The sequence below is a fragment of the Capricornis sumatraensis genome, chromosome 13 (genome assembly GCF_032405125.1).
Source record: "Capricornis sumatraensis isolate serow.1 chromosome 13, serow.2, whole genome shotgun sequence".
Lineage (NCBI taxonomy): Eukaryota > Metazoa > Chordata > Mammalia > Artiodactyla > Bovidae > Capricornis > Capricornis sumatraensis.
The window spans coordinates 61,999,560-62,011,934 of record NC_091081.1 but is presented as its reverse complement, the minus strand read 5'-3'; the positions used below and the strand labels follow the sequence as shown (position 1 = coordinate 62,011,934).

The 12,375-nt window shown below is 43.1% G+C and overlaps 1 protein-coding gene and 1 non-coding gene across 3 annotated transcripts in view; both read left to right on the top strand.

Annotated features, from left to right (window-relative positions):
* The window catches only part of MAP7 (microtubule associated protein 7), a 179,044-nt gene that overhangs the window by 13,580 nt on the left and 153,089 nt on the right, over window positions 1–12,375 (top strand). The window lies entirely within an intron of this gene.
* Window positions 7,780–7,852, top strand: TRNAG-CCC (transfer RNA glycine (anticodon CCC)). The gene has a single exon. It is a non-coding gene; the product is annotated as a tRNA-Gly (tRNA).

The following is a 12,375-nucleotide window of genomic DNA, read 5'->3' as shown; positions in this document are numbered from 1 at the left end:
GTGCGACCCCATGGATTGCAGCCTACCAGGCTCCTCCATCCATGGGATTTTCCCGGCAAGAGTACTGGAGTGCGGACTGATGTACCTATCTGAAAACAATTCATGGAACAATTTTCAGTACTGCAGTTATTTTTAAAGCAAACAGCTTTGGTTATGTAAACCACCCTCTTTTGATTTGTAAACAGAAAGCAAAGACAAAGTCTTTATACTGAACTGGATGCAGCCTGGCTTTGCGCTTTAGGGAGACATGGGTGCCTCTTGTTTCAGGGGTTCAGGGTGAGTCTCTTCCTCTGTGCCTATGGAGCCCAGGTAATACTATCTCCAGCAAGAAAAAAATCTGAGAGGGAGAAGAGATTTTTATTATGAGGTTGATTCCTTTCTGCACTATTGCATGTATTTGGAATAGCATTTTTTTTTTAATACATCCAACATTTTAGTACCTTTAACAATGGAAGTGTAGCTATTTTGCCTTATGATAAAAAGGCAAAATGGTGTGTTTGTGATACTTTAGGAAGTTTGCCAAGTCTTATTTGGCATTGTAATCCTTCCTCAGTAGCCTGTCTGAAGTTTACATGAGTTTTAAAGTGAGGGCTTAGAACATGGATGTATAAGATAAAAGGTTTTAAAGATGAGGTTTCAGGGTACCATGAGTGTCCTTATCAACTCATCCATCCTTCTGAGATGTTATTTATTTCTATATAAGAGCCCCCTGAAATCTTGTTGGCCCTAGGTTAGGCAAGACAGAAAGAAACTGTGTTTATCAAAAAACAAACTGGGTTGCTAGTAATATCTACATGGAAGCACTTTATATCCTTTTTTTTTTTTTTTAAAGTGATTATTGATGCATTGGGTTTCCCTGGTGGCTCAGATGGTAAAGAATCCACCTGCAATATAGGAGACCCAGTTTCTATCCCTGGGTCAGGAAATCCCCTGGAGAAGGAAATGGCAACCCACTCCAGTATTCTTGCTTGGAGAATCCCATGGACAAAGGAATTCTTGGCAGGCTACAGTCCACAAGGTCACAAAGAGTTGGACACGACTCAGTGACTAACACACACTTTGATGCGTTAGGGACATTTTTTATTTAGCACTTGCAAATTTTGAAAGCTTCTGGGCTTGCTATTTAACCCAAGTATACTTCTCTGTTACCTGTATAATTTATTTACTTTTAAAGATTTGGACCATTTTTAAAGGCTTTATTGACTTTATTATAATATTGTTTTTGTTCTTTTTAATATTTGGGTTTTTTGGCCCTGAGGCATGTGGAATCTTTGCTCCCTGACCAGAGATCGAACCCGTACCCCCTGCATTGGAAGGTGAAGTCTTAACCACTAGATCACCAGGGAAGTCGATACCTGTATAATTTAGGTTTAGGCTTCTGGTTGGTTGCACACAGTTACAATGGATGGGCTAATCCTTTCACTGGGAGCCTTCAACTGAATAAAAATGACCAAACCTCAAACTTGCCCACCAGCATTTTATACTTTTTAAGCATTTGTTAGTCACTTCCTTCCACTAGGTTGATTTCAGAACTGTGCCAAGACAATTGTATAATTCGTCTTTGGTCAGAGTTGGCTCTAGTTAACAAATAAATCAATAACTGTGTAAAGTTTAGTACCTTAAACCTTCGTGCACACTTTATCTTTTCATGAAAAATGTGTTTTATTTCACTCTCTCTCCTTCCATATGTATCTACATATCGTAGTTTCCTCTAATTGAAACAATAGGAAGGATTTCTTTAAGTTTCATATCTGTACTTTATAGACCATTTAATTTTTATACAACCAGGCTGTTTAGTTCTTATAATGATAAAAAAGGATTTTATTTGATGCTTTGAAGCCAACCTGTATTCGATTCTTGGTGAAAAATCATCAGTGAAAATACAGGGGGATTTAATCTATTCTGAGGTGTCCAATTTATGAATACTATTTTCATAGAGCAGTGCAATATTGGAAATTATTTGAGTAGATAGTATCCAGCCTGTTCAATGAAGGATATGATCATTGACAGGTAGGCCTCTGACATGCTTTATTTCAGTGTGGGAATAGGTCTTCATCTCGGGGTCACTGACTGAGATGGTTAACTTTATGTGTCAACCTGACCAGGCTACAGGGCCCAGTTTGGTCAAACATTGGAGTAGGTGTTGCTGTGAAGGTATTTTGCAGATATGATTAACATTTACAGTCAGTTGACTTTAAATATCTCCTCCTTTATCAAGAAGCTTATCCTCAATAATCTAGACGGTCTGATCCAATCATAGAAGGCTATCAGAATGAAAACTGAGGTTTTCCAGAGAAAGAATAATTTTGTCTCAAGGCTGTAACCATACAAGTCATGCTTGAGTTTCAGCCTGCTGGCCTTCCCAGCAGTTTTGGACTTGCCAGCCTCCACAACTGCAGCAGCTATTTTTCCTTAAATCTCTTTATATATATTTTGGAGAAGGAAGCGGCAACACACTCCAGTATTCTTGCTTGGGAAATCCCATGGACAGAGGAGCTTGGTGGGCTACAGTCCATAGGGTTGCAAAGAGTCCGACACGACTGAAGTGACTTAGCATATATATTTTACATATTCTATTTTTCTCCAAAGACACGGAACTGAACCCTGACTGATAACGTCGACCCACAGAAAGAAAACCAAGGGTTTACCTCTAAAATTATGCAAAACACTTAAATTACTTTTTGAGAGAAAATTTTAATCTTAAGGTTAAAAGAGGATATTAAACCTTCCTAAATTGGAAAGAAAAATCCCAGTTGATGTCAGTTTTTGTTTTAGAATTGGGAAGAGCAGCAGAGGGTAAGGATTGGCAGGGGTGGGAGGTAGGTTTCAGAGTCTGAAACACATTGTTCTTGAGCTGTTCTTTTCTTCACTGGCCTAAAGACATAGGACTGTCTTTCGCCTTAAAATGTCCATGAAGTAATAAACTGAATTGGCTTATATTTATTGCTTTTTCACTCACAAACCTTTAGCTGTCATCTCTCAAGTCACACAGCCACAGTGAGCCATCCATAATAAATTGTGTTGTGAAAGGAAAACTTGTATGTCTTATTCACGTTTATGCCCCCTTCCCCAGAGTTTCTCACCCAGCAGCTTTCAGTAAGTTGTGGGTGGGCGAGAGAAGAGGGAGGTCTGCAAGCTGCAGGTGCAGGAATCATAGCAGGGGCCTCTGCTATCCGAACACCCACTGAGGGAGGCTTCCCTTGTTTTCATTATTTAGCTTTAAGTCTGAAACCTCTGGGGGGCATCAGTTGAATGAGTAAAGCAATACGGCTGCAGAGCTGCCTACAGAGGGAAGCCCTGTGAAGTTTAAGTGTGGAGACTCAGTGACAGCAAGGAAGAGGGTAATTTGAACCTCTCTTGGGCTTTTTCTCTCTGCCTGACTGCTTTCCCTGAGGATGTAGCTTGAGTTTCCATTTTCGTCAGGTCACGGAATGGCGGGATCAGAAGGGACTCTAGAGTCTGAAACTCCGACCTGTGTACCATGCATTAGCCCAACGTATCACCACGGATCAGTGTTTGTGCACAACTGTCCTCAATGATGGAAGGCCCAGATCGTTACATTTGGTAACTTCCAATCACCCAGCCTCAGTCTGTGTGCTTAAACTACACTAAAAGTTCGCCTTTAAAATCCATTGTTTTTATTCCTCCAGAGTCCTATTTTCTCCAGAGAAAATGTACTTTTCTTCCAATGATCCTCCTAAGGTACAGGCTTGAATCTTTATAAGTCTTAGCTTCTTTTCTGAATAGGCTCTTATTTCTCATCCCATTTGAAATATCGATCTCAGACCATGTGATCTGAGGACCAGAAAACGGAGAAGACTTGCTGCTCTGACCCAGCACACTGGCTGTGTGGCCTGTGATGCTGTCAGGATGGTCACTGCCTCGTCGCACTGAGATGGAGGAAGCTTACTGTCCGAGGGCCTTCCCTCCTTGTGTCTGCTGAAGCTGGGGTAGGTCTTCATTTTGTGCCTGTGCAGTTGTTCCTTTTTAGTACAAGAAGAGGTGTTCATATGTATCACAACCAAACCCATCTTTTTAGCTACAGTCCATTATTTCAAACCGTTGATCATTTTGATCCTGATTCGAACCATCACTCAGCTTTGATTTTTCTGCAGATGTAAAACCCTCGTTCTCATCTGCATCTTTCATAGAAACATTAACCTTTTCTTCCCACTGCCTACATCTCAGCTTTTATTTGGACTATTGGTATACCCATGCTCACTCCCATGCATAAGTCTTCCACCTGCCGGGGGATGCCTGTATAAAAAAAGTGAATGAGTGATTCTTGTATTTCTGTCTTTTGCTTTCTCTCCTCCCAGCCATCGCTTGAGATCCCTTTTCTCCACCTGGACAAAGTTATTATGTGACAAGGTTTTCTTACATCTCACTCCTTGTTCCTTCCTACCCATCCAACCACAGCTGCCAGACTGGCCCATCTGAATCACACATTTAGTCATTACCACTCCTCAGTGATGCCCCTGTCCTCGTTTGGGAGAACAGTTATATGACTTGGCACCTGCCTGCCCTCCAGTGTCATCCGCCAGAGCACCTCACCTCACATCTTTGATGTTTTACCAAAACTCCTAAAAATGAGGAGCCTGTTTCTGAGTTTTCTTGTCTTTCTAATTGTATGGTTCAAAAATTAAACATGTAATTTGCTCATAGACCAGTGATGGATTAGGTGATTTTTAGAAACACTGCTCTGGCCATCTGTCTCATTCTTCTATTGAATCCAATGATTGATTTCTTTGCCTCATTTTGAATCTCTAAAATTGGTTATCTAAGTTCATGAGACTGTTATTATTAAAGGAAAGGACCTTTCATAAGCATTTTAACTTTTGTCAAGGAATTCAGAAGCCCATGTGATGTATATTAATAAAGTATTATCACTGAGAATAATGAACAGGAAAGCCTAAAGGTTCTCTAGCATATGGTACTGGGTTAAAGTTTAATGTGGCGTTTTATAACATTTTCAACTTAGCTGCTGCTGCTACTAAGTTGCTTCAGTCGTGTCCGACTCTGTGCGACCCCATAGACGGCAGCCCACCAGGCTCCCCTGTCCCTGGGATTCTCCAGGCAAGAACACTGGAGTGGGTTGCCATTTCCTTCTCCAATGCATGAAAGTGAAAAGTGAAAGTGAAGTCGCTCAGTCGTGTCCGACCCTCAGCGACCCCATGGACTGCAGCCTACCAGGCTCCTCCGTCCATGGGATTTTCCAGGCAGGAGTACTGGAGTGGGGTGCCATTGCCTTCTCAACTTAGCTAGTGATACCTAATGTTTAGGAAAAGGTTTTAAAGAAAACTTAGTACCTTACCATCAGATAAATGATCCCTCAGGGTTTTACATTTGTTTATGACAGAGCAGACAAGGGAAAGTGGACTTTGCTAGCACCATGAAGTGTTTATGCAGCAAAGATTTATAGAAATGTTATAAAAGGCATGGCAGGAACCTGCTACTCCTTGGTTTATGGCACATAACTACTAGGGTAGTATTTACTGTTTTTCTTATAAGTGAAAGTCGCTCAGTCATGTTCTGCTCTTTGCAACTCCATGGAATTCTCTAGGCCAGAATACTGGAGTGGGTAGCCTCTCCCTTCTCCAGGGGATCTTCTCGACCCAGGAATTGAACCAGGGTGTCCTGCATTGCAGGTGGATTCTTTACCGACTGAGCTATCAGGGAAGCCCTTTTTCTTATAAATCTGTTAACAAAAGGTGGTAAGGAAGATCAAAGCAAACCTACTTTATTTTCCTTTCATAGAGTCAGGCTGCCTTTGTGCAGTATTTCTTTGTGCAGCTCTGCCTAATGCTGCAAGATGGCAGAATGTTGTAGCTTTATGGCCCCATATGCCATCAGGAAGTAGCATCGTTCTAGGAAACCATAAGGAAGCCTTTCAACTTCAAGGAAGGGGATGGCAGAGAACCATCTGGGACCTTTTGTTCCCTAGGAGTTGTTTTAATTTCACATCCACCTATGCTGGCTTTGTCATTTTCAAACCAGGTAAGGTGTTTTTTAATTACATTAAAATATGGATTTCTAAAGCTCCTGCTTACAGTAAATTGCAGCTTACTTTGGGGAGATGCATAAAGTAGTTAAAAGGTTACTGAAATCTAGTAGTTTTGAAGAATTAATAGTCTCTGCAAATATAGAAATGTGGGAAAGCATTTTGGCACTTCTGGGCCCCACTGGAAAGTAACTTATATGGGTATATATAGAACTGTAATTTACCAGTGACTGGCCATGTGATCCAGCAGTAGTGATTTTTGTTTTCAACTACAGTCCTTGATTAGTGCAAATCAGCCCCTGTATCATTTCTGTAACATTTTCTTAAAGCTCACTAGGCTTTCAGAAAGGAAAATCTAAGTATGCTTTCTCACTGATTAAGCAGATTTCTCCTTGAAAGAGGAGATTCTTAGATTCACTCAGGAACTGTGCTGTTTTCCAGTTTTGTGGTCACAAAAGCTTGGGTAGCATAAATATGAACAGCAGCCTGAAGGGTATGTGTGGGATGCGTGTGCCTACATGTGTTTAGTCTCTTATATAACATCATGACAACCAGGCCCAAGTCATGAGCTGACTCTCCTGCAGATCAGCAGGTTTAACTGTTTCATGCTCATGGTTTGGTGCCAGCCAGCCAGTGAGGGTAGAAAGACAAACAGACATAAATTCATTGTGTACTGTGGGAATGGGGTGGGAACAGCAGTTGCTCAAGGGCCTATTGGCCTGTTTGGTTCATAGCAGTGATAAGTGGTACCATTTCCACCTATGATTTTTCAGAACATTTGCTGATTTTTCTGCTAATATTTTTTTCTCTGTACAAAGCCAGGCTAGTTGTAAAATCTACCCTTTTGCACCAGTTAGTCTCATTTGTACAGAGTCTCTGTTACTACATCACTTAACTATTTTACCAGTTTAAACAAAGCACTTGTAAAACCTGATTGATTCTTGGAAGTCTACATGCCCACGTTCTGTGGGAACTGAATGAAGCTCCTGTATCTGCAGGCGACAGGCAAGGACAGTCGTGACATGTTGAACTGAAAATGCTTATTAGTGCTGAGAACAGTAAAGAAGTTCAGAGTAGTATTCCTTTTAATTCTGGGAATATTCATTTAAGGTCCCACTCTCCCCTTTTCACATTTGCTTTTATTTTGGGTCAGAGTGTAAAAAGGAGAAGATTATAGCCTCAGGCTCTGCCCCTTCAGGGACTGAGCCAGGGCAGTCCTGCAGTTGCATAACTTAAACCTCTGTATCTGTAAAAAGCTGGGTTTGAGCATTTAGGAAACTAATCTTAAATGTATTCATATGTCTTAATGAGGTAACAAATGTATACTTCATGGGTAGGAAAAAATACTTTATTATAATTATTTGATCTTGAACTATTTGCTTTCCTGTGACTGGTCACAGCTGTGACTGTGATGTAGTGGGTTCTGGAGTCAGGATCCAGGGCAGCAGGATAAAAGCATCTTGGCTTTAGAGCTGATGGGCCTGAGTTTAATTCTGACTCAGTGATTTAACTAGCTCTGCCACTCGAACCTCTCTGAGCCTCTGTTTCCTGATCTGTCAAGTGACAGCTCCTCTCTATCAGGGCTGCTGAACTAACCAAGATAACATGGGCTTTCCTGGTGGCTCAGATGGTTAAGAATCCACCTGCAATACAGAGGACCCAGGCTCGATCCCGGGCTCAGGAAGATCCTCTGGAGAAGGGAATGACAACCCACTCCAGTATTCTTGCCTGAACAATCCCATTGTCAGAGGAGCCTGGCGACTTTCACTTTGTGGATTTCCCTGATGATCCAGTGGTTAAGACTCTGCTCTCCCAATGCAGGGAGCCCAGGTTCGATCCCTGGTCTGGGAACTAGAGCCCTCATGCCGTGACTAAGACCCAGTGCAACTAAATAAATATTTTGAGGCTTCCCTGTTGGCTCAGATAGTGAAGAATCTGCAATGTGGGAGACCCGAGATCAACCCCTGGGTCAGGAGGATCTTCTGTTGAAGAGAACCCACTCCGGTATGCTTGCCTGGAGAATCCCATGGACAGAGGAGCCTGGCAGACTATAGTCCATGGGGTCCCAAAGAGCAATTAACACTTTGACTTTCAAGATAACATATCTAACGCACCTGGCACAGTGTCAGACAGGAAGTTGAACATGTTGCCAGCTGATGGGTTCTTATTATATTCCTATGCTTGAGACCACACTGCCTTATGAGTTGAGTGATGGTGGCAATCTCTGACCTCCTTCAGTAGGCTCTCATTTCCCCTCGCCCCCCCAAAAATGATTTTAAGTATAACTTGTGTTCTTTTAAAAACAAAGCAAAACAGCCATTTTAGTGGTTTTCACATTTTGAGACAAATCGAAATTTACCAGGAGACCCCTCAGGCTAGAGCAGAAACAATTCTGTCTCCCTCACTGAGGGGTATTGCAGTGAAGTTCGCGGAAGAGGAAGACTCTTGATTGCCTGGGTGGAGTGTTGAAGCTGGGCTGTCCGGTGATCTCTCTTCCCCAGGACCTTCATTCTGCTGGGAACCTTGAGTGCAGCCACAGACATCGAGGAGGACTCCTTCCTGAAATTTGTAACCTTGTCTGGACAACTTAAATGCTCGATAGTATTTGCTTGGCTCTTGCATTTCCCCCATAAAATGATTGAGACCATCCTTGAAAGTAATGGAATGGACACCTTCTGCAGAGGTCAAAAACCACTCTTAGTAAAGTTTTTTGTTGTCCTTCTAGGTGGAGAAGAAAATCCCGTTTTCTTCTTTCAGTAGTACTTTTATTAAACTCAGGGGTGATGATCAGAAGCTGTTAGCTGTATTTGAGTGAGGAATATGTTCTGAATGAAATCTGTCATTTGCCCAAGACATTGATGTTCATTTTCTCTTCCAAAAGGTAGTTTCAACTATACTTTGTGTGTATGTTGCTTTTGTAAGTACCGGCCTGTTTCTCTAGAAGGAACTCAAATAGATTTGAAAATATTTCAGATATGTTTATGTATGATGATTGGCCTGTGTTTATTAATCATCTGATTAAAGAAGGAAGATTGAAGGAGGAAGAAGGGAATCTAAATTTTCATCATAGCAAATGTTACTTGCTGCCAAGTAACATTTGACTTGTGCAAGGAACTTCATTTCATGGGCCTGGGCTTCCTTGAATGTAAAGTGATGCTGATTCAGATGCTTTTTAGACTCATTGAGCTCATTTTCGTCTTTTATTCCAATTGCCTATGTCACAGGTTGACATGATTTTAAATAAACCCCATATCTGAAACTTCCTGCATTTCTCTAAGCCACAAATCAAAATGTGTTAATTAAATCTCCCAGCCTTTGGAGGGAAAGATTTCTGAAGATTTACTTGTTGTTTTTTTTCCAGCAGGCATTTGCTAACCATTTAGTACATTTCCAGCGCTAGGCTGGGCAGTATAAGTAAGTAAAAAGCAAAAGTATTCTTAGATGCAGTTGACAGTTGAATTGAAAGCACCTTAAATAATTATGAAGCAAAAGTGAACTAGTTATAAAAATGTATTATAAAATATAATTAAAGCAGCTGATATTTATTAAGCACTTTTTTTATGCTGCCACCATTATCATTTAAACCTTGCCCCTAATCCTATGAGACAAATGATGTCATCAACCCAATTTTATAGAGAAAACTGAGGTACCAAGAGGGTAGTGAATTGTCTGAAGTTACTCTGCCATGCCAAGGATTTAGATAGGATGTTTTCCTTGCCTTAGCACCGCTGGGTCCCCTCTTAGATAATAAGTTTGTTGTTGTTTAGTTGCTAAACCATGTTTGACTCTTTTTGTGACTCTGTGGACTATAGCCTCTGTCCATGGGTTTTCCCAGGCAAGAATACTGGAGTGGGTTGCTATTTCCTTCTCCAGGGGATCTTCTTGACTCACTGATCAAACCTGTATATCTTGAGTCTCCTGCATTGATAGGCAAATTCTTTACCACTGGGCTACCAGGGAAGTCCATAGTAAGTTTAGCGATTGAGAAAAAGTAAGAGAATAGACTGGGGGCGGGAGGATGGCTCCAGACTTTCTAAGCCAACTTGAATTTGATTAAAAGGCAGAAACAAACAAAGATTACTTTCTTAATTTGGAGTTTGGCATTTTTAATGTCATTTGTTATATATTTAGGTTTTCTTGCACATAAATTGTAGGCAGCCTAGAAATGGAGAGTCTCATAAAATGAGAGAGATGATTTCAGGAGAAAACAATAATCACATGATTGTGTGCTTTGGAGAAATCAGTCCAAAAAAGAGCGAAAATTGGGTCAAGTGTTGGGAATTGCTCAGCCCTGCCGGTAAGGAGTTGCCCAGAGCGGTGGGAATTGGGGGGAGTTTTCTGGATATAATGAAGGCAGCTTTTTGCCCATTGGAGGATCATAGTGTCTCATTTGTGTCCTTTAGCATGACCTGCAGAAGCAGTATTTCAGATTGTTGTCTCTGTGAGAACAGGTAGAGTTTTCCCCTGCCTGTCTTCAGTGGAAAGTCTCAGGGACATGGCAAGGCTAGTCCTCATGACAGGTACTACCAAGCCTGCACTTAAACAGACTCTGGGGTCCTAAGAGTGTCAGGGAAACTGGGATGTGTTACTGAGTGTAAAGTGAGCTGGAGGGTACCAGCCAAGCCTTCATTCATCCAGGGGCTCACAAACATTGTTACGATGGAAAACCTGATCCCCCAAAGAAGCAAGAGCAGTCTCACCTTGAGCCCCTTTCCCCAACTAGGGAGTCCACTGCTGCCTGTACAAGCAGAGCGACATCTCTCCTCCCCTCCTGCTGCTCCTGCCGCTGCGAGAGAGAGGGAGCTGCCCAGCGGCCCGGCGGCCTCGCCTCCTCGCGCTGTAACCCTCTGCTGGCGAGCTCCCAGGACCAGCATCCCAGCAGGCTGGCTGCTGCCGCTCCACCGGGAAGATGGAGCCGCTCCCAGCCCTCCTCGATTAGGATATGTCAGGGTTGTCAGGGCAACTGTTCACGGCAGCATCTCCTACTTCCCCTTCTGTGCTGAGTGCTGAATGTTTTCTGTGTGGTAGCAGGAAGAAGACTGGGAAAAGGTGCCGAGCAAGAAGGAGACAGTGGGATCTGACTGAGCAGGTTAGGCAGTGGAGAGAAGCATTCTCCCCTGCGTGCCTTTCGCAGGGCTTTTCTGGAAGGAGAGAGTGGGAGGGTGTGGGTGTGTGAGAGAGCGAGCTTGAGCCAGCACGCGTGCCTGTGAGGAGTAAGTGGGAGGGGGCTCGGAGGGGAGGGGGCCCTGCTAGGTGAGGGGGAACCGCAGGGCCTCAGTTGCCAGGAGGCTGGTAGTATCTGTCAGCTGTTTGCACACTATTTCCCCATAGGGGATCTATTACAAGTGCTCGAATGAACCGGCAGCTTAGAAAGTAGCAGCTTCCTGGGAGCTGCAATTATATAAGCATATACTTTGGATATACAAATAATTAAAAAACAAGTCGCAGCGGTATGCCTGGATCAGCTACAGCTCTCCGACAAGAGAGACTGAAGAAGACCCATGCAAGGCCAGTCCCCCTTGGTCTGTTCACCATTAATGAGGAAGATGAGCAGCAGAAGAATGGACATTCCAGAAGACCAAAAGGTATGCATCAGCCCTACCCTGTGGTCAGAGCCAGACCAGCCCCCCGTTTCCCACACTCCCTACAGCACTCCTATCAACTGGACTCTGGTGCACGCTGTGTGGAGTGCTGGTGACCTGCCAGCACAGTTTGCTGGTTATATTTACACATAGGGCTGTGTGTGTCTGAAAGGGAGAACAGATTTTTGCAAATTGGGTAGGTTTCAGATCAGCTGCCTACTTGACTCAAGGTGCTTTCTGGGCCTAGACAGCTTTAATCTTCACCTGCTTGCTTAAATAGTCACCAGTGACTGTCCTCATTGAGAGGAGGGAATGTGAGTTCTCAAGGTTAAAATGAATAGCTCCCTGCCTTCCGTAGGTGCATTGGGCGATTTTCTCCTTGAGAGAGATGAGTTGGATTGAGTGACCCAAGAGTGCAGCACTTCCATGGGCAGAGGATCAAGCTGTTACTTCCTTTTCTATTTTGAAGTGCTGAGAGAGGAGGAAATCAAACACGGAGCATGAGTGTGGGAGGCAAGGCTGGGGAGCAGGGAGGAGACCCTGAGGTTTCACAACTTCTGATGGCAACTCTGCTGCATCAGAGGTTGAAATGTGCTGATTATGGAAAGGAGAGGACCAGTTCTTGTGCTGTCCCTTCATCAGGATGAAATGGGCAACAGCTTGCCAGCTTCTTTCATCCCAAGTACTGCACCATCTTTAGTGCTGTCTCATGGCCACCCTCCTGGGCCTGCAGTCACCATTCAGACAGCAACATCGTGCATTTTTGAAGCAGGACTTTAAGGCTTACGTTTT